We start from the raw sequence: 23111 nt of genomic DNA, 5'->3' as shown, positions 1-23111 counted from the left end.
AAATTACACATCAAATAGCCTAACAATGAGGAAAGAAGTAGTCATCTTGAAGATAAATTCAGCCACTGTTTATTGTTGAACTCAGCGGGTTTTGTCTGGCTAATATCCTACACAAATGGGCTGCAATATTCAAGGTAAATTAAATTAAATCATATGAAATCCAACTTGAAAGACTGGTGTCCTGAAGTCCTCCTTTCCTGTGTGTAAATGTTTTCACCACGGCCTGTAGGTCCAGGTTGCAGGCCCGACTGTTTTCTATACTGAGTATTGCCAACCCAGAAAGTATTTCCTGAGACATTGTGCATTATATATCCATTGCGCAGCACACAATTTAAACTTAGTGTTGAATGATGCGTGCCAAGATACTGTATACCAGAGATAAGGGGCTGTTGATATTCTCATGAACACGATGGTGTTCTCCGTTTACCTCTATATGCCCACAAGCCTCACAAGACTAGTCTGAAGGTAGTCGGGTACCAGTTAAAAAAATTAATGGAAATGCAGTATATATGGAGATTTTTTTGGACTATTTGTTTATCCATGTATGAAGCTGTTATTCAATGTGTTTCTATGGGCTGAAAGCAGTAAGGCCAAATTCAATGTTTCTTCAAATAATTTGTACATATACTTTTTTGATACCTTAAGGGGTCCTAAAACTCCAAATCAAATAGCTAAATGATCCTTGGTATGACCATCTTAAAACAATTCCATATGTTAGCTTAGTAGAACCCCCCATCCTTAGGGTTAACATCCTTGTAACTGTCACTTCTGCAGAGAGATTATTTTCTAAACTACAACTCTTAAAGAACTACCTAAGAAGCATTAGGCTGTCAGTCTGATATGCGCTTTTGAACACCTGAGTAAGCTCCACTAATAACACTGGCCCCGTTGCAGCCTTGACCACGGCGTTTGTTCACTGATATCCCCTTGTACTTTCAATCAGTTACTTTTTTATTTTCAACTTTTTCAGTCACATTCCTGAAGCCCAAGAAACAAACACTTAGCTTTCTAGTACTTATAAGGAAATTAAAAAGGTTAATTAATAACTTTTACCCTCAAAATAATGTATACAATAAAGACATTGATGACAGGGGCATGGACCCCCAGAGCTCCGATATATTTTTTTATTTCTTCCCTTTATACTTGTTGGATTATGTGCATATTGTTTTGTATTGCTAAGTATTATTACTGCACTGTTGGAGGTAGAAACACAAGCTTTTCGTGCACCTGCGATAACATCTGCAAATATGTGTACACAACCAATAAACTTTGATTTGATTTCATATAGATGTTCAAGAGTGGCCTGGATTTTTTATTTTTTTTACCCAATATAATAATTCCGATGTCGAAGTTGGCTCAAAACAAAAGTAATGTTGAGTAATGAGTAGGATTCTGTGTTTTCACATGAAAAAGGGATCTGCCTTCCTAATGAAAACTAGTTTTCGAACATTAACTGTATATTATGAAAAAGAGATGTATGTTTATGAACGATGCATCATGCTGCCTTGTTGACAACATGAATGAGCGGCGCAGATGACTGTTCGATTTGAGAAGTGCGCTACTCCTTCACCGCTTTTGCCCATTCACAGTTACAGGCCACAGCCCGGTGCACCGCGGTTCAGCTTAATCGAACTCCCTCAATGAAGCGCGTGGCGCGTAGTTCATGACATAAACCAATCCCCTTCTAAAACAATAACACCCCAATCGGTGCTCAAAAATTTACAGCCTCCTTCAAGAGTTTGTCCAATCAGATCTGTCTAATTAGTATCCAGTCTCGGTAGCCTGGGCATCCAATGAAAATCCAATGTCCTTCCACGTTGCTCGCTTCCGAGGACCGATACCGCGAGAGCAGGCTAGGCCGCAGTTCGTCTGTATTGCGGTGAGTGCAACTGTACTGGCAGTGCCTTCACGCCAATTCATTCAGTTGCAGCAACCCATAAAACGGAGGACAAGAGGCGGTCTGTGCTTTTACATTGAACGGAGGACGAGCACAGTTTTCTCCGGCTCTGAAAGCGTCCCTTTCAATTGCGACACATACTGTAAGTATTGACGGCTTCTCAGTGTGGCGGATGGTATGGATGAAAACACAGGCTATTTTTCTTGGGTTCCGGGGTGTTTATGTAATATTTTCTTGTAGATCGCGTGCAAACATGGCTCTTGAATTACCTTTCTCGAGTCTACGGCGGTGTCGTTTTCGGCTGTCGTGCCTGTTAGTCTGTTGCGAAGATACGGTGGAGAGACAGCATGGGAGACCTCATGTGCGAGCCGCAGTATGATGAAAGGGATACATTGTAAGGTTCTGGTGGCGGGGAACGACACGATTAGTTGACAGAATTCACGGTTGTCCAGTTCAGCGTTATATCAGTCATTTGGACAGTTCGCATGGTGAGAATTAATGAAAAATGTTGATTTTCTCTAGATTTCGTCTTAGAAGTAAGCTACCAAGCCATCAGAATTTGACCTGTAAAAGATAGCGGTTGAAAAGCCACAGTCATGGGTTTTTAACAAAATTAGATATTTCAAAATGTAGCCAATTTTTCTCTGAATAAAACGAAAGCTCCAAATTGAAATGTGGTTGGGTACCTTGCAAAGTTGTGCCAGGCTATTATAGCCCATACAAAACCTGTCTTATGGGTTTTCAGTAGGACTCTTATTTAGGTTAAATCATGGTTGTGCTTAACCATGCGATGTAACTGAATCATGTATAGCCTACAATTTATGCTACTGAGTTGGTTCAAGAAATGTTCGGTGTTCTTGTTGAATTCAATAGGCCTGTTGACTGTGTTTGGGACAAATGGGTGCTTGAAGTAGATATTGAATAGTTAACCAATTCATTAGTGTAATGGGGAAAAGTAGATTTAGGCATCCCCCTATTCCCACAAATTGAATAGTCTGCCAAATTGAAGTTGGAAAGATGATGGTATAAATCAGAGTTGCCCAACCCTCTTCCTGGAGATCTACTGTCCTGTGGGTTTTCAGTCCAGCCCTAATTTAACACCCCTGATTCAACTTATTAGCTGCTCAACAAGACCTTAACTAGCTGAATCAGATATACTAAATTAGGGTTGGAATGAACCTACAGGACAGTAGATCTCCAGGAAGCGGGTTGGGCAGCCCTGCTCTAAGTAATCCACGAGGGTTGCCTACTGCAATCACAAACTATCAATTGATAGGGTGTCAGCAAACACGCCACTGTTGCCAGATTCAGCACAAGAGTCGATCACCATGTCCAAACACATGTTTTTCTACTAAACACTCTTAGGTGGGCCTGTCCTCATCAATTTACACTTAATCTCATTACATTTGCTGCAGCCCGGTACTAATTGCTGTGATGACAGTTTTCCATGCTTAGAGGGGCATAGGCTCTGAGCCATGGATACCTTGCCAAACCTGTGCTGTGCCTAGCCCAGCTCAGTTGCCCGGGGCACTTTTGCTGGACCGTTTAATTTACCTTCCACTCTGCCTCGTTATTAGCGTGTTACAGCGACGGGGGAGCTACCTGAGGCAAACAAATGGCTGCTCAGCGTCACCACAAAGAGCGAGGGCCTCCGTTAACCCCGTAGTGGCTGATCGGAAGCAGGCTGCAGCCGCCTCCGCTGCTCAAGCACATTACATCAGCCGTCACTCATTCACCCGCCCGTTCAGGACCCTGGCGCTTTCAGTCAGCTCTCCATACGTCCCCGAGGACTATGATGTAATTTCAGATGTATTAAATGCATCATTGCTAGCATTAGCAGCCTTATGACCTATTCACATTACATCTGAGCAGTCCGTCTGTGCCAGATGTCATTCATTTCAATGGGACCGTCCACACAGTGTTGCCAACTCTTCAGTAAGGAAAGTAGCTATTGGCTGTCCTAAAAGTCGCTAGAAGTCGCTAAAATGACGTCATCACCTAATTTGCATAATTGGCCATGTGCATGTAATTGTGATGGATGCTGTAGGAGAGAGGAATAACGTTGTGGGAGAGACAAAAAGTGAGTAAAAAACACCCTACATTTACATCCCGCCCTGAATGTAAGCCAGGGCGGGATCAGCCAGCGGCGGCTTCCCGCATGCGCAATTGATTTGCAGTCTGGATGCGGAGGGGTGAACATCTCCTGCTCTGACTGCAGCTGGGAGGGACTGGGCCGCCTGTGAGTGCTTTGGGACGAGCACCCGCTGCTCGTTGAGAAGAGTAAGAACGATACGTGCTTTCACGTCAGTCTCCAAAAGTCTCCAATAACACCAGAAAAAGTCGCTAGATTTGTCGCTAGTCGCTTTTTTGAAAATGTGTCGCTAGAGGGGTCTGAAAACTCGCTAAATATAGCGACAAAGTCGCTAAGTTGGCAACACTGTGTCCAAAATGGAGTGGTATAGCAGCGCCCTTTTGCCGTTCTAGGCTCCGTTGCGAAACAGATGCCGCGTACTTTGATTTTTTTCAAACTTTGCGTCATCTTAAGTGTAGCCAGAGTCAGTCAATAGAACAGGAAGTTACCAAACCACAGAACAAGTTGAACATATGTGGTTTTCGGCGAAGCCATTATGGGATAGCTAGCAACTTGTAAACAATTACCCGTTCTTATAAGTGAGTACTATTTTAATAGTAATGTTAAATAATACACATTGGCTGTAAACCAGTTATATTATAGACAATGTACAAAACATTAAGAACACCTTCTTAATATTGAGTGGCACCACCCCTATTGTCCTCAGAACAGCCTCAATTCGTCAGAGCATGGACTCTACAAGGTTTCAAAAGCGTTCCATAGGATTGCTGGCCCATGTTGACTCCAATACTTCCCACAGTTGTATCAAGTTGTCTGGATGGCCTTTGGGTGGTAGACCATTCTTGATACGTACAGGAAACTGTTGCGCGTGAAAAACCCAGCAGCGTTGCAGTTCTTGACACAAACCATTGTGCCCGGCACCTACTACCATACCCCGCTCAAAGGCACTTAAATCTTTTGTCTTTCCCATTCACCCTCTGAATGGCACACATACACAATCCATGTCTCAATTGTCTCAAGGCTTAAAAATCATTATTTAACCTGTCTCCTCCCCTTCATCTATGCTGATTTGAAGTGGATTTAACAAGTGACATCAATTAATTTTTTTACATTTTAGTCATTTAGCAGACGCTCTTATCCAGAGCGACTTACAGTGAGTGCATACATTTTTCATCAATAAGGGATAATAGATTTGACCTGGATTCACCTGGTCAGTATACATCAAGGAAAGAGCAGGTGTTCATAATGTTTTGTACACTCAGTGTATAGGGTGTCCACCCACTGCCCAGAGTGGGTGAAAACGAACTTTGGTGATAAAATTTCACTTTATGTTATAAAATACATTTTACAAATATGATACTTTTTTTATACATTATATCCAAAAAGTTGGATTTCGTAACCTAATACATCTGATAATAAGCACCTAGCTCTGAAAAAAGTAACTAAACGAAACATGTTTTATTATCACCTGAAACAATATGTTTCTCCTGTCTTGAATGAAAAGGTCATCTTTTTTTAATGAAAAGATCATAAATGAGATCGCTGACCAGAGATTAGGCTCTCCTCCATCTTGTTTTGCAGTGTGAAACCATATGCTCTCCGTCTAGTAGCGGGCGTGAAGATGACGTACGGCCTAATGAAATGCATTATGGTGGCCAGGCTATGCTCATTTCAGCCATAAAAGGATACTGTCCTTGTTCATTTTGGTTACAGTCAGGCTATATTTTCAAGAAAGCCAGAGAGACGAGAACCCTGATTTCTTACTGACTGTTGACAAACCTTTTCACCTTCTTTCCAATAAACCTTTACACTTTCACCGCTGATCTTTCATCCAAACTCTGGGGGGGAAAATGTGTCTAGTTTTTCTCTTATTGGTAGTCCATTTAGAGCTGAAGTTGATCACCACATGTCCACAGAAAGCCACACTGTTTTCTTTGAGATCTGTTAAAGGCATGACCTGGCTCTTTGTTGATCTACAAACCAGAAGTGAGAAGCTCATGGCAAGCACAAAGTTACTGATGCTGCAGCCACACGGTTCAACCACAATAAGGCAAAACGTTCACACATGAGCGCGCCGTCAATGTTGACTTTCAACAAACATCCCGGCAACTTTGCTTTGCCGTAGAGTTTCAGCGATTGGGGGAATGGGTCACCTATATGCTCCAGCTTGCTGATAATCACATTGGACCCGCTTCATGCTCATCATTAGACATCGTCATTATTATGAGGCAGATGTAAGGGCAGGGAAACCCCAACATCGAGTAACGTGTGTTTCATATTTTCTAGAGTTCGGGGTAATCTTTAGAATTTTTATTTAACCTCTGTTTGCTATTTTCTCATTTGAAGGTGGCAAGTTGGATTTGAACCCATAATGAGCAGTGCTTTGATTAGTTAGTTTTTGTTCATTAGGTAGGCCTATGTTGCCATAACCAAAATGAAGGGGTACAGATAATCGATCTGGTGATTAGGCTATGGATGACCTTCCTGTCTCGCATATGTCCGCTAGCGACTAAAAAATACCCCACCCCTGTGGGGCTGATATTATTATTATTTCACCCTGACTATATGGAGGCCAGTTCCATGTAACCGTTCTATGTGAATAGGACAACAATATTTGAACACTTTCACTACACAGAAGTGTCTCTGAAGATCTGTTTTCATAACATGACTTAGGCCTTCAGTTTGACATAACGCCATTGCAGTGTTTGTCATATCTTTGACTACCATATGCTCAATTTGCAGGGACACAACGATGGCCTCTTGCGTCAAATGGGCCTGCAGAGACATCAAATGAGCAAGGCAAGAGGCACTTTCACCTGGCAATTTCCTTTTTGGTGTAGTGAAAGCTACCAGCACTAATTTTAAATACATGACATTAAATTTGCGTGGAGCACTGTACCCTTATTAAGAGGCCCTGCCCAGAAAATAAGTTAATGTATGGTATGATGCACAGAAATAATGAGCCTTAGAATGAAGCAAGGCAGGGCCTCATTGTCACACAAGGCTGTGTCCTCGTTTTCTTTATCTGCAAGCCTCCGCTTTAGTGTAGCTGAATCAGTTATAGTGTGGCATATCCATTTGTTAAAAGAAACCCCATGCTATTCCAAGTTGATTGAAGTAAACTGGGTTTGGAAAAGGAAATCTCAAAGGATATTCCTCTGGAGCCGGAAGAAGGAGCCAAATGAATCACCTTGCTCGCGTTTGAAGCTTCAGTCGTAAGAGATCTCAGATAACCTATCCTCTGACGTATTATGTCTTCTCCTTTTGTGTATTTGTTTTTTTAAAGGTTCCGGGAGAGCGTTAATAAAAGCAGTTATCCCCACTGCACTTACACTCCCTTGATTCCACCGAGGGTAAAAAAAAAAAAAGACCAGTGACGAATAACAAGGTAAATGTTTTCTTTGAGTTCCTAATGAGGAACATAAGCATTGAGGCTTAATGAAATCTCTTCACGTGAACGAGGGGCTAGTTGTGGCGGGATCTGAATTTTGCCATTGTTGCTGTTTTTTCACCTCCTACAGGGGTGACTGAGGGGAATTCTTAACGGAGCAATAACCTCTCACATGACTGAAACCGAATTGGGTCATTGGGTGTTAAGTGGCCCTAAACTCTGCTCTTCTGAAAAAAGGTGGTCTATAGGTAAAGGGATTATTCATGCTCAAAAATGGCACAGGATTTGAACAGTTAAATAAGTAAATCTGGTTGCTGGTTAACATTACCATGTGTCCGACAACCAGAACCATACACATTTAAGCAGACCACACATACAAGTCACTGTTGTGTACAGATACAGTTGCCCCACATGCCGTCTAAGCTTAAGTCATTGACATTGACTCTTGGATTGTTCATTTGCGGTGTGTTTTGTTTGGGGAAAGGGGGTGACTCAAACGGAAATTAAATGCGGTGGTTTGAAGAGTGAATTTACTGGGCTGGAAGTATTGGCTTTTCGATGGGTCTCTGGTAGTTGAGGGGCGTTTGTGTGTGTGTGTGTAGGGGTAGTCTAATTGCGTTGCAGTGTGTGTCCCGGGGAGGGAGGAACATGTTTTGAAGGGGGGTTGTCAGTGCGGAGGGGGGTAGTTGCTGTTGGGTGTAGGCTGGGATCGACGGGACCCCATCCTGCTCTCCCCGGAGGGCGCGTCAGTGCCGCCTCATCTCCCCCGTCACCAAATTTTGCAGGGCAGGAAGCCGCAGGTTGGAGCCATTATTCATGCTCAATACGTTTGGATGTTGAGACTTAGTTGCATCATTATTTTTAAGCAAGAGACAAGAGAAAGCCCTCCAGAGATTAGAACAAATAACTCAGTCGGCCTGTATTGGCGTGTGTGTGTGTATGGTCCCTGTGGTATATAGCGAGGGCCCTTTTTGACATGTGCTTTCTTTTGCAAGCGGTTTCGTAATCTCTAACATCCACTGAAGATGGACATTCAGCGAAAAAGGGCTAACACACGCGACAGAGCTGGTTAGCATCAGCTACTCGCTGCAACATCATGGTGCGTGGGCACACACATAGGGTCACTCCACCGCCACTGAGAGCCCTCTGTCCCACTGCCACCCAGACCCTTCCAGTCCACAGCCAGGCCAGGGGCGGTTGGGGCTGGCTAATATCAGCCTTTTACCCATATACTATCACACCAAAAGTTAGGGACTAACATGGTGTGGGATGGCATTCAGTTTAATAGACCTAGTTTTTCACCCAAGTTACCCATATTGTGTGTAAGGTACTATACATGTTTAGTCTTTTTTTTATTGCCAAACATGTATTTTGTTGTTCTTGTTAAATTACTGACAATACAGGTTGCCATACAGGTTGCAAAAAACTTGGGAGGATATTTTTGTTGTATTGATTCCATGGCACATGGTTTATGAACTGATACACAAAACGATGCCGGATTCAAAACTTTGTTTTTCAATGTAAATTATTATACAAAATTCTTGCAACCAATAGATCGTTATATGTTGGGGTTAAAACCATCCCAGCTCTGCAGATTTTGCTGCGAAGAGACCGAATCAATTAGATCACTTGTTTTGGTACTGCCCATACGTAGCTTGTTTTTGGTCGTAGGTTCAGGAATGGCTGAAAAATTGCAAAATAGCCTACTGATTCCGTGAGCACCAAGCCGGATGCAACGGCAAAATGTCAGATAAAGCAATTTCACAGATTCGACAGTTTTTCAGCTTTGCTATGCTGTAATAAAGTTACATTTTTTTTCTCTCGTTAGAACAGACTGGTAATACTTTAAATAAATTATGTGTTTACACTTCCAAACAGGCAGATTATTTTTTTATATTGTAATCTAACAGCACCTGTTTGTCACACATAATATGCACACAGCTCTTGCTCCTATATCCTCCTTTTTCCTCCTTCTTCTTACAATTATTATGATCATCATTATAATAATAAGTAATGTTATCATTAGTAGGCTTTTTATAGTAGCCTTGTATAACAACCATCGAACTGTAGGCCTAAGAGCGCATCCTGTTTAGTCTTAGCGTAACTTAGTTAGAAAAAATAATATTGTAATCTAGCTGCAACTGTTGGCACATAATACTCACGCAACGCTTGCTCCTATACCCTCCTTTTTCTTGATCTCCTGTAGTTTCCACAACAACGTCATGTCTTCCACAGATCTGACTTCTCCTTTTCCTCCTGTGCAACCAGTAAACATTCGGAAGTTTCACATTTCTTTTTCACTTTCTCCGATCCATGCGATTATGATAGGCTATAGGTCAGGCTATTGGTTGCATGCAATGCTTACATGTTTCACGTTGAGAGCAAGGGTTGAAGGAATAGGGAATGTTTTTCCTAAACAAATTAGGGATTTCGTTAACATAACTTTTTAGTCAGAAACAAGTAAGAAACGGCTGAAATGATGTTGCAGCATCGGCACGGACAGCGCAATAAACACTTGCTGTGCTATGTTGCCTTTGCGCTGCAGTAGGGAGGAGAGTGAGTCAACGTGCGCCAGTCACACAGGCACAAGCGTTTTTTTTTTTCCACAGTGTGACCATCGGGATCTTGAGTCATTTTTGTGTCTTAATTATTTAATCGAACAGTGTGCTTAAAGCATCAGACAAGCTCAGTACATATTTAGTTTTATTGAAACACACAGGGTGTGTCTGTCTATCATGGCTTGCAAAAGTATTCATCCCCCCCATGGCATTTTTCCTAGTTTGTTGCCTTACATCCTGGAATTAAAATAATTTTTGGGGGGGTTTGTATTATTTGATTTACACAACATGCCTACCACTTTGAAGATGCAATTAAAGCTGCAAGTCTCTTGGGGTATGTCTCTATAAACTTGGGACATCTAGCCACTGGGATTTTTGCCCATTCTTCAAGGCAAAACTGCTTAAGCTCCTTCAAGTTGGATGGGTTCCTCTCGTGTACAGCAATCTTTAAGTCATACCACAGATTTTAAATTGGATTGAGGTCTGGGCTTTGACTAGGCCATTCCAAGACATTTAAATGTTTCCCCTTAAACCACTCGAGTGTTGCTTTAGCAGTATGCTTAGGGTCATTGTCCTGCTGGAAGGTGAACCTCCATCCCAGTCTCAAATCTCTGGAAGACTGAAACAGGTTTCCCTCAAGAATTTCCCTGTATTTAGTGGCATCCATCGTTCCTTAAATTCTGAAAAATCCCCACAGCATGATGCTGCCACCACCATGCTTCACTCTGGGGATGGTGTTCTCGGGGTGATCAAAAGTAACAGTCAGTATCTGGTTTGGCCACCAGCTGCATTAAGTACTGCAGTGCATCTCTCCCTCATGAGCCTGCAGGAAGGGTACCACATGAGGGAGGAGGATGTCTTCCCTGTAACGCACAGCGTTGAGATTGCCTGCAATGACAACAAGCTCAGTCCGATGATGCTGTGACACACCGCCCCAGACCATGACGGACCCTCCACCTCCAAATCGATCCTGCTCCAGAGTACAGGCCTCATTGTAACGCTCATTCTTTCGACGATAAACGCGAATCCGACCATCACCCCTGGTGAGACAAAACCACGACTCGTCAGTGAAGAGCACCTTTTGCCAGTCCTGTCTGGTCCAGCGACGGTGGGTTTGTTCCCATAGGCGACGTTGTTGCCGGTGACGTCTGGTGAGGACCTGCCTTACAACTTGGGGCCAGGAGGTTAGCCGATCAATACCAACCGCCGTATGAAACATCTGAGGGTAAGGTAGGCAAGTCCTCCCCCAGTCCTCTGGTCCCTCTCTTAATTCATAATTGTTTGTATATATAGCGTAGAACTTAAATTAATAGCCCGGGCATTTATTTGATGTCTCTGAACACAACAGGCGCTTATTCCTTAATGCACACAGCTTTTGCTCATTTGCATAGGTATTTTTTTAATTCTAACATTAACGTTCAGCATTTTAATAAATGTATTCATTTCCTGCACTAATGTATTATCATCCTTGACAGAATATTTATTCTCCTCTTTCACTGTGCATTTTCGGCAGTTCTTTTACCACTAAAGGGCCATCGGACGATTTCAAGGGGTCTGGACTCGCGAAGTTGACTTTTTGTCCTCGCCAGTTAGCTAGCAGTTCTCAACGGTAAGCAGCCAATGGCTAGCTGTTTCTTAATGGTGATTATGATTGCCATAATTTTTCGAGTCATTACTGAATTATTTAATGTAACAAATAAAACGATTAAACCTCCAACAAGTCATGGTAACCTCGTAAACAATTCATTTAGACCTGGCGTTTATTTGAAACAGGCGTTTATTTGCTGAAATGTGTGCAGTTGCCCAGCTAATAAGGGACAAGCGGCTATTTTAGACTGTGTTTAATTGAAGTTTTACGGTAGGCTGTTAGTTCATACTGTCTTGGATATGAATAGGAAGGCCTATGTTGGTCGGTGGTGTAGGATGAAATTGCCCCCTAGATCTAAAGTCAATTTTGAACTTTTCCTCTCTAATGGTTCAAGGATGATAAGCTGATCGCAGATCTGTGCCAAAGGACAACTTCCACCCTGGGGTGTGCATGAGTCCCAGCGTTTCCCTGTCAAACTGTTTTATCCCCCCCGTTGGTTTTGCTTTTCATTTTTCAGGAGAGATTGTAGTACAAGCCCTCAAATGCAAACTTATTGTATACATGGAGAGCTAAGCGTATAACCCCCTCTTTCGCTATGACTACCTGTCCTACCCTGTTTAGCACTTTTAGTGGATTTCAGGCATGCTGTGTGGAAAGCCACATCCCAGGTTAAGACTATAGTTGGCCGGTATGTCTGTCGGCACCGCTTCCCGGGCAGGTCTGAGCAGACTGAAATAACAATCTGGGATGAACCACACACACACCTCGTCCCCATGTGTGCATATCACTCTGTTAATACAGGGCCTGTCATGATGTGGCAGTACATGTATCTGCGATGGAAGAGGAGCCAGGTCCATGAATAATGCAGGACTCATAGAGAAGCTGTGAATACATGCTCTTCATGTTTCATAAGCTCCGCGCGCTGCTCCATGGCATGTGTCTGGGCGTTCGGTTTCAAAGGCTGCCTTCCTGCCCACACACAATGCTCCACCAAGTTATGAGACTTGTTTATTTTCCCTCTCTCCTACATATCAACACGAGTCTGTTTTTCTCACCGTCCCGGGCCGTGCTGACCGCACCGCAAGCTGCACTAAGCAACTGGCCACATCCTCCACTCTGAGACTGGTAGCGATTAACCAAAAATGTTGGCCATTAATTTTGGTTCAAATATTTGAATTCCGATTTAGTTAGTTTTATTTATTTTTTACCTCAATTGCATGTTGCAGTTTCTCTAGAGATAAATCAAATCATGCCCAAACTGTGCGACGTAGTAGGGAGTTGTAGTTTCCAATGGCCAATGTTCTACGTAGTTTAGCGCAGAATATGTGATAATTGACTACAATGACCATAATCCATTGTGCAGCTACTTGTCCGGTCTGTGTTTCTTTAACGCTTGTTACATAAGAGACAGAAGAATGCGTGATGAAGAGGGGATAGAGAGCAATTGCTTTGTGAGATATTGGTATTCAGCAGTCATAAAAGTATGCCTTATTTACTTTGAAGCACTACTAAAATTGTGATTTTTGTCAGACAGCATAGGCATCAGCTCTATAGAGATATAAAGTAATGTGAGTAACTGATGGTTAATACAATGCCTTCAGAAAGTATTCACACCCCTTGACTTTTTCCACATTTTGTTGTGTTACAGCCTGAATTTAAAATTGATTAAATTGAGGTTTTACATAATTGGTCTCTACACAATAGCCCATAATGTATAAGTGGAATTATCTTTTTAGATATTTTTTACAAATTCATTAAAGAAAAGTATAAAGTCAATAAGTATTCAACCCCTTTTGTTATGGCAAGCCTAAATAAGTTCAGGAGTAGAACATGTGCTTAACAAGTCACATAAGTTACAGACTCACTCTGTGTGCAATAATAGTGTTTAACCAGATTTTTGAATGACTACCACATCTCTGTACCCCACACATGCAATTGTCTTTAAGGTCCCTCAGTCGAGCAGTGAATTTCAAACACAGATTCATCCACAAAGACCAGGGAGGTTTTCCAATGCCTCACAAAGGGCACCTATTGGTAGATGGGTAAAAAAAAAAAGCATGGTGAAGTTATTAATTACACTTTGGGGTGTATTGATATACCATCCAGTCACTACAAAGATACATGCGTCCTTCCTAACTCAGTTGCCCGAAAGGAAGGAAAACGCTCAGGGATTTCACCATGAGGGCAATGGTGACTTTAAACCAGTTAGTTTAATGGCTGTGATAAGAAAACTGAGGATGGATCAACAACATTGTACCGTATTTTCCGCACTATAAGGCGCACCGGAGTATAAGCCGCAGCAGCTAAATTGAATGATATTGAATGATGTGTACATATATAAGCCGCACTGGACTATAAGCCGCATGTGTTTTAATGTTTAATTACCATATGCAAGGGTTCGTGCACAGAGGGGATTGTTGGGAAAGAGACAAACTGTCTCGCTCTCGTAATGTCTGTCTGTCTTGCTCTCGTTCTGTCTCTCGTTCTCTCGTACCACTCTCTGTTCCACTTTTACTTTTGCGCGCTACCTGTCTCACTCTTTTCCGGCCTCCAGCTTTTCCTGCTGGTGCCCGCCGCTTAAAGGTGGGGGGCGCGGACCAGTCATAGAGCCCATAGAGTTAAAGTTGGTGGACTGTAACCTGTAAAATCCATAGATTTAGGAGGTCTTCTAGTGGCCATTAGCTGTAAAAATCCATAGATTAGCCGCACCGTTATATAAGCTGCAGGGTCGAAAAATGGGGAAAAAGGCGCGGCTTATAGTCCGAAAATTACGGTAGTTATTCCACAATACTAACCTAAATGACAGTACAGCCTCTACAGAAGAAAAATATTCCAAAACCTGCATCCTGTTTGCAATAAGGCACTAAAGTAAAACTGCAACAAATGAACTTTATGTCCTGAATACAAAGCGTTATGTTTGGTGAGTGGGGAAAATCAATTGAATCCATGTTGAATTCAGGCTCTTAACACAATCAAAATGTAGAATAAGTCAAGGTGTATGAATTCTTTCTGAAGGCACTGAAGTGATCAGCAGTAATGAGCAGTCACTACCATCATGGGACTTTTATTAATTGTTTTATTCTGTGTTACAGCATTCAACCCACACAATGCATTGTGTATTTAATGTAACACAAAAAAATCTTGATCATTTTCTTGAGAGAATCATAGTACCATCTAAACTGCTGTGAAATCTTTTCAATAACCCAAAATATTGTATTTTCAGATGTTTGAAGCTGGTGTACAAAACTGAAAGTAAAAGACGCAAAAACAAAACTTAAGAACTGGAAGCATAGAATTAGCGCAGATAGAACCGCTTGTACCTGCTTTCAATGACAATGACGGATATATAACTCACATTTCTTTTATATGGCGGTTGGCAACTAACTTTAAGGTGCATTACCACCACCATCTGGACTGTAGTGTGCACCTCAGTTCATCTTTCAGTCACCCACGTTGGGTATATGCTCCTAAAAACCAATGAGAGATGGGAGAGGCGGGACTTGCAGCACGTCACGCGTCACAAATAGAACCAAGTTCTATTTTAGTGCCTGGCTACGCAGACTCTCGTTGACGTGCGCGAGCAGTGTGGGTGCAATGATTGAATAACATGTATGTGTATATTTATTTTTCAACGCTCGCGCACGGTGTGGCCAGTATGTGAGCAAGTACCTGTCCTGCTTCTCTCAAAGGTAGGAAAGTGCGCAGTTGTGCTTCTCAATCATTTTTTCCTTCACCTCACAGAGTAAGCTAACAAAGTCCTTTTTTTTATTACATTTTTTATATAAAGCCATTCAATTTATAAAAGTTCCTCACAGTATTTGAAAAATCTTTCCAACACTCTCCCCCTCGATAATCAGCGTCGCTGATAAATAGGCTATGGACATATTTGTTTCAATTTTAATAATTGTGAATTTCATATTCATACTATAGCATAGCTGTCCCCTTCATACTTTCCTTGTCAATTCATCATCTTATAGCCTTCTTTAGGAAAGCCTAGGTTTTTTTGATACTTTTTAAGGAAAGGAGACATATTTGCTCGTGTCTGACATACACTGGTGGCTTTGGACCCCCCCCAACCCTCCCATGTACATTGGCCTGGCCAATTACTGTAACCTCAAATTCCAAGACCGTCACAGCCCTACTCGGTGTGTAATACAGTTAATATCAATCAATCTCATCTCCCCAACACAACCACACACACAGCAGTAATCTGCCGCCAGTCTGCCCATTCTCACACTCTGTATGTAATTTAGTTATTATCCCAATCTGTACACAAACAGGCCACAATCACACAGCCTTCTGGTCAATTCTCAAGTCGACTTCTGTCCACTCTAAAGAGTGCACTATTTGACACTGTTAAAGTAACTGTCCAGTGAAAATCTCCCTTTTCAAAAGCTCAGATTCTGTTAACGCATACCCAAAGAATGTTGTTGACTCGTCCTGTACTCGTATTTGTGGCCAAAGCATAAATTAGAGAAAACACTTCAAAAACCCCACTTTAAACTTGAATCGCAAACAGACCGCTTATAAAATGCTTGCTTGCTATTTCCTCATTTAACAATGAAAAAATGCCATATCTCAGACTGGCCAATAAAAATAAAAGATTAAGATGGGCAGTCTGAGATATGGCTTTTTCTTTGCAACTCTGCCTAGAAGGTCAGCATCCCGGAGTCGCCTCATCACTGTTGACGTTGAGACTGGTGTTTTGCGGGTACTATTTAATGAAGCTGCCAGTTGAGGACCTGTGAGTCGTCTGTTTCTCAAACTAGAGACACTAATGTATTTGTCCTCTTGCTCAGTTGTGCACCGGGGCCTCCCACTCCTCTTTCTATTCTGGTTAGAGCCAGTTTACGCTGTTCTGTGAAGGGAGTAGTACACAGCGTTGTACGAGATCTTCAGTTTCTTGGTAATTTCTTGCATGGAATAGCCTTCATTTCTCAGAACAAGAATAGACTGACGAGTTTCAGAAGAAAGTTCTTTGTTCCTGGCCATTTTGAGCCTGTAATCGAACCCACAATTGCTGATGCTCCAGATACTCAACTAGTCTCAAGAAGGCCCAGTTTTATTGCTTCTTTAATCAGCACAACAGTTTTCAGCTGTGCTAACATAATTGCAAAAGGGTTTTCTAATGATCAAATTAGCCTTTTAAAATGATCAACTTGGATTAGCAAACACAACGTGCCATTGGAACACAGGACTGATGGTTGCTGATAATGGGCCTCTGTACGCCTAGGTAGATATTCCATTTAAAAATCAGCCGTTTCCAGCTACAATAGCCATTTACAACATTAACAATGTCTACACTGTATTTCTGATCAATGTGATGTTATTTTAATGGACAATAGAATTGCTTTTCTTTCGAAAACAAGGACATTTCTAAGTGACCCCAAACTTTTGAACGGTAGTGTATGTCCTTATTATACACATGGTACAATACATCTCTCTCCATTCTTACAAAATCCTCCCAATGTCTATCCACTTAAGTCCATCTTGGTTCGTTACGCTTAGAAAAAAGGTCAGTCCTTTTTAGATGTCACTCAGAGCAAGGATGGGCTACAATGTCCTGTGAGATTGGTCTTTTGGTACTCAGTGTCAAAATAATGTTTTGCACCATTTTCCTTGTAATGCTGTTACTGTCGTGAACCCTGTCATCTTTAATGCAGTTCTTGCATAAGTCATGGCGCCCTCATTTCATGACTGCAGCAGGATAGGAGGGAGGGGATGAGGATGGAGAGGGATGAGGATGGAGAGGGACATTGCGAGTAGGGTGAGCAGAGAGGGAAAGGGAGGCCTTCTGTTGAGTTGCCAATAAGTTACGACAGCCTCCTTCGAACGTAGCCTAGCCCAGGAGTGCGCAGAATCCCCCCCCCATCACCGCTCGTGTCAGGCAGAATGCACAGCCGGGTGTCATGACTCACTGTGTCACACATGAGAAGGCGGTGCTCTTCCTCCCACTCCTCCTCTACACACTGCATGGCTCTGTGTAAAGCCCTTGGTGATATGGCTATATATAGAGGGGAGAGAAGAAGCTAGACAAAGAAGAAACAGTATTTTGGTGCTGTATGGCTGACTCTGTTGAGTGGCCCCCTATGTAAGGTTTTAGGAGAGGGTGAATGTACGCGCCGAGTTGGTTATGTTTGTGGCTTCTCTAGAGGGGTGTGCAAGGTTAAGGAGTCGTGCTTGACTGGAGGATAACTAATATTGTGGGCAGTGGACACTTTTTTAAAGTTATGTTTAATGTAAGACTCAGATCAGATCTAGGATCAGTTTACCCTTTCCCTAGTTGCAACACACATAATTAGAGCGATGAAAAAATCGGACCCTGTATCCGTGGTTAAAGGCAACTTCTACCTACCTCCACATTTTACCTTGTCAACCGTTATGCTTCCTGCGTACAACCAATCCAGTCCTCTCCTATTAGTGAGGACAAAGGTAAATTACTTAGAAATAAACAGAAGCTTCTCCATAATATTATTGACTCTCATTCCTCTGCTTTGGAACCAGATCAGGGACATTGAATTTCAAGGTTGCCATGGGGATCGCTCACATCCATTCCTTAAAAGTAGAAAGACTGCTGTGTCTGGAATAGTTGGAATTCCACCTGGTCGGGAACGCTGGCACCGCTTAGCCATGCATTCATAATGATGAGCGATCCAAGGGTCAGGTGTGTATGTAATTCACTCCAAAAAAGTAACTGTACTGCACCAAGAGGAGAGAGGGGAAAAACAAAAAAGAATGGCAGTGTTCTCTGTAAAATGAGTGTGGCAGGTGCATGCTGGTCTGGAGGGCATGTGTCTGCACTTTGTTCACTCAGAGGGAACATTTTAATTTGATCTGTTTTTAAAACAGGTCGGATTCATGACACCACCGAGCTTTTGGGTTTATTGCGGCTATGCTCACCTTTTGGCTATTTTGGGGAAGCCATGGCATGACTTTGTGAAACATTGTTAAATGAAGTGGGGTAATTCCACAGTAACGGAATTATGCTTTGACAAAAACCATTGATTTGAAAGTATAGCAAACCATACAACTCTATGCACAATGACTACTTTGAACAATTGACACAGACAGATTTCCTAGAAGAACTGTGCAGATGCAAAGTTTGGTAAAATAATTACGGTAAAATCTCCCTCTGTTTTTTTTATGTGACCATGTTTTTTTTGTTTTATATCTCCTCCAAATTAAGATTCAAAGATGTCTGCAGAAAGAATGGGGTGTCAGCTATGACATGACACCTTGAGTTTGAAAAATTCTATATTTTTGGTTATTGAACTACAGTAGGTAAAGTGGATTTACATCAGGTAATGGAATTACAGTAACAGTATTACATCATGGGTCCCTGATCTGTACTATACAGAAATGCATAATTATGGATATGAATATCATTATTTTAATGGTGCTGTATCCTGAATAGGTACACAAAGGTATAAATATGCAATATCCTTCTTTTGTGTATTTGGGTATTATTCTACATTATTCTACCTACACCCCCAAACAAGACCAGATTTGGTTGGTCTGGACCAGACTAAATATAAAACAATCATAGATGTCTATGTTTCACATGTTTGGACATCACAGCACAGTAAAGTACTACTGGTAGGCCTAGGCTTTTTGGTCATTATCTGCAGATAAATTATGAAAACATTAGATGATGGTGAATCATCACTGTAGGTACAATAGGTAGTGGAGAGACCCATTCTGGTCCAAATATGATCATTAGGGCCCTCACGGAATCCAGGCATTAAAATGTAATTCGACAATATAAAAAAAAAATGTATTGACCTTAGTAGGGAATCAACTAAATGTATTGAAAATGTATTAAGTTGCCCAAGTTTATCATAAGACAAGAACAGAATGCATTAGTGATTCGTATTTCGAGAATGCCCCTGTCTAACACAGCCGTAAGCAATGATCCTATGGTAGATGGAAAGGCTTTCCCAAAAACCTTCTCAATTAAATGTTAACTACAAAGTATCCTATGCTTACCTGGCAGAATTATATCATGTTTATTTTCATCAATCCAGTGTGTATTTGTTTTGCAATCCATCACGTGCGCTACAAAAACACTACTTGCTAGATGCATACTTGACTTAATCCTTTGAAGTGTACCAACACACGGGTGTGATCATTCTACAGTGGTCCCTGCAGCGTACGCTCAAACCGGTGTGATTAGAACGCTTATTTAGAACGTCCAGTTTCGATCGACGCAACAGTCAGCGTTTGAGCTGGCAACATTGTTTTTTTTTCACATAAACATTTTTCACAAACACCGTCCTTAAAACGTTATGTCCTGAATGTGACCAGTTTATTTTTGGAAGCAATGTTCAGACATTCACTGAAGTGGTGACAGCATAACACAATCATCCAAACCGGAAAATGTAGGCTACATTAGTCCTAGCGCTAACTGAGGAAAGATTGACTACCGGTATATATTATTTAGCTAACTCTCGGTTGACAGAAACCATAATATGAATTAGCTAATAGAAATTACTATTTACAATTCATCACATCACGGGTGAGCTCACTATTGATCAAAATAATTGAGTAAAACACTGTAATCCGACGATGGGTAGATTGTGCGTGCTGCCATGTTTGTTTTTTCGAGTCAACCAATGATAAGAAGAGGACACAAGATGAGTTTGGTCTGTTTGCAGTATGCATGTTGAAGGAGGTGTCATATACCATCATTCACTTCCCTTCATTTACTTCCGGAAGTTGACTCGAAAGATGAATGAACCATCCCTCACCTCATTCTGTTATAACATCTTTGGTCTGACAGACGTTTACGTGACACCCAGAATGCATTGTATAATGTCAACAAACAGTGCCACACATACAGTGGGGGAAAAAAGTAAACTTCTGACCCACTGGAATGGTGATACAGTGAATTATATGTGAAATAATCTGTCTGTAAACAATTGTTGGAAACATTACTTGTGTGACACACAAAGTAGATGTCCTAACCGACTTGCCAAAACTATAGTTTGTTAACAAGAAATTTGTGGAGTGGTTGAAAAATGAGTTTTAATGACTCCAACCTAAGTGTATGTAAACTTCCGACTTCAACTGTACATACAAATGGACTACAGTAGAAACAACAACAAGATATACAGAAAATAAGGCACTTACTTTGCTTGGAGTGCACACATGTCCAAAGTTGTTATTTGTAAGGAAAACAACCATGAATTCAATGTGAGCACCAGAAAATATGCCAGGGGAAAAGTTTGCGCTAGACTGCGAACATGTCTGCATACTTGATCTTGGGATATACTGGGGAGCTGCTTGGGCTCTCATCAAAGAGAGGAGTTTGTCCGGTTCAGTAAAGCCTCAAACATAAATTGTCCGCAACAGTGGAATGGGGTACTTCTGTGGGAATTAATGATGAGGCGGAACACAACTCAATTCAAACTGTTATGAAATAAAACTTTTTAGAAATTAATTTCAAATTGACAAGTTGAAATATAGCCTATAGATAATTAGCAGGCAGCGTCTTGGTTTGAGGGCAGCGTGGGTTTCACTGTCTTGTTGCGTAACAATCACATTTTGGAACAGTGAGTGCATTCTGACATTGACACTGGGGCAACCGTTAAAGATATTTGGAACGCACACCTGTGGTTAAAGGGTAACGACACCCCAAAATAAAAATAAATCAGAATTTATATATGATCTCCTGATGTGGTGTAAGCATTGTTGTGGACTCTTATTTTTATTTTTTTAAAGAAAACAAGTGATGTGCTGTGGCGTCCGCACCACCCTCTGTAGGGTCTTCCGGTCGCCGGCGGTGCAGTTGCCATACCAGACGGTGATGAAACAAGTCAGGATGTTCTCAATGGTTCAGCTATAAATGTTCCTGAGGATCTGAGCGACCATGCCAAATCGTTTCAGCCTCCTGAGGGAGAAGACGCGTTGCCGTGCATCTTCACGACTGTCTGGTGTGAGAGGATCATGTTAAGTCGTCATTGATGTGGACACCGAGAAACTTCAAGCTCTTGACCCCCTCCACTGCGGCCCAATGGATGGGGGTGTGCACCCCCTCCTGTTTCCTTTAGTCCATGATGAGCTCCTTGGTCTTTTTGACGTTGAGTGTGAAGTTGTTGTTCTGGCACCACACTGACAGTTCTTTGACTTTCTCCCTGTAAGCTGTCTGTCTCATCGCCATTAGTGTTCAGGCCTACCACGTCGTGTCATTAGCAAACTTGATGATGGAGTTGGAGTCGTGCGTGGCCACACAGTTGTGGGTAAACAGGGAGTACAGAAGGGGGGCTAAGCACACACCCCTGAGGGGGCCCTAGTTGAGGGTCAGTGTGGCGGAGGTGTTGTTGCCTACTCTCACGACCTGGGGCTCTTCAGGAAGTTCAGGATCCAGTTGCAGAGGGAGGAGTTCAGTCCCAGGGTCCCGAGCTTGGAGGGCACTATGGTGTTGAACGCTGAGCTGTAGTGTCAAAGTGTGATAGGACAGTATTTGAGTGCAAATGAGATTTGCGTCGTATGTAAAACTGTTGGGGCGGAATGCAAATTGGAGTGGTGATGTGTGCCATGACCAGCCTTTCAAAGCACTTCATGATTACAGATATTACAGGTAGTTATTGTGGCATGTAGCCGTAGCGTTCTTGGGAACAGGAATGATGGTTGTCAGCTTGAGACAAGTGGCGATTACAGACTGGGACAAGGCGAGGTTGAGAAGGACAGTGAAGATGCCTGCCAGCTGGTCTGCCCATGTTCGTATAAAGCACCCTGAATACTGTCTGGCCCCGTGGTCTTGAGTGTTGATCCCCTATTCGCCGTGGGAAATGTGGGGACCCGTTGTCCAAGTAGGCTACACATAGCTATGTGAAACATTTCATCACAGGTAAGACATTTAACTTGTTTAGTATAGTCCGTTTGTAACTCCACTCAATATACGTTTTTCCAAGTAGTGAGAACGCTTTGGAGTAGGCAATGTTGGAAAGTAATCTTTAGACACGTTGTACTTTTCTTAAATGTAGTTTTGTAATTGACTAAAACAAGCAGACAAGAAATGTGCATTTGACAAAGGTCAAGTATTTGCTGTGAGCCAATGGGGTAACCAAGGTAACCACAGGTTGTTTTCCCCCACAGGCGGGTGGGGCCACAACGTTCTATCTAGTACCGACTGGGATTATGGGCCACGTCATGTATGCCTCAACCCATTTTCTCTGCAAATTGTGCTCATGGTAAACAGAGCTGATCCTGGAATGTTGGATATCAGACAAACCGCAGCAATACACAATTGCATTACTATTGTTTTGTAACTAATTACAGAACACAGTTCACTGATACACTTCACAAGAATTAGTAAAACCTGAGTCCCTTAGGGGATATAAGGGAATGTACATGAAAACAGCATTCAATAAGTGTACTGGACAATTTATTGGTGCCTCAGCTTTAGCATTATAAATGTATTTGATAATTTACAATAGGCCAGCATAGCTGAAATATTGATCAACATGAACACACATGAGAAATAAAGGTGAGGAATAATGGGGAGACCTCATTTGACATAAAAAAAATGTTTTGCCATAAGCCTAATATAGGAACCCAGCCGCCCTACGGTGTGCAGGACCCCA

General features: G+C 42.1%; 1 protein-coding gene across 1 annotated transcript in view; it reads left to right on the top strand.

The window, feature by feature from the left end:
- Positions 1-1823: 1823 nt before the first annotated feature.
- The window catches only part of LOC311143572 (double-stranded RNA-specific editase 1-like), a gene marked incomplete at its 5' end in the record, with an annotated part of 182538 nt that continues 161250 nt past the window's right edge, over positions 1824-23111 (top strand). Inside the window, one exon of the mRNA XM_084179424.1 lies at positions 1824-2039. The remainder of the gene's footprint in view (positions 2040-23111) is intronic.

This window comes from Coregonus lavaretus (genome assembly GCF_964263955.1).
Source record: "Coregonus lavaretus genome assembly, chromosome: 16".
NCBI lineage: Eukaryota > Metazoa > Chordata > Actinopteri > Salmoniformes > Salmonidae > Coregonus > Coregonus lavaretus.
This window is presented reverse-complemented; position numbering and strand designations above follow the sequence as displayed.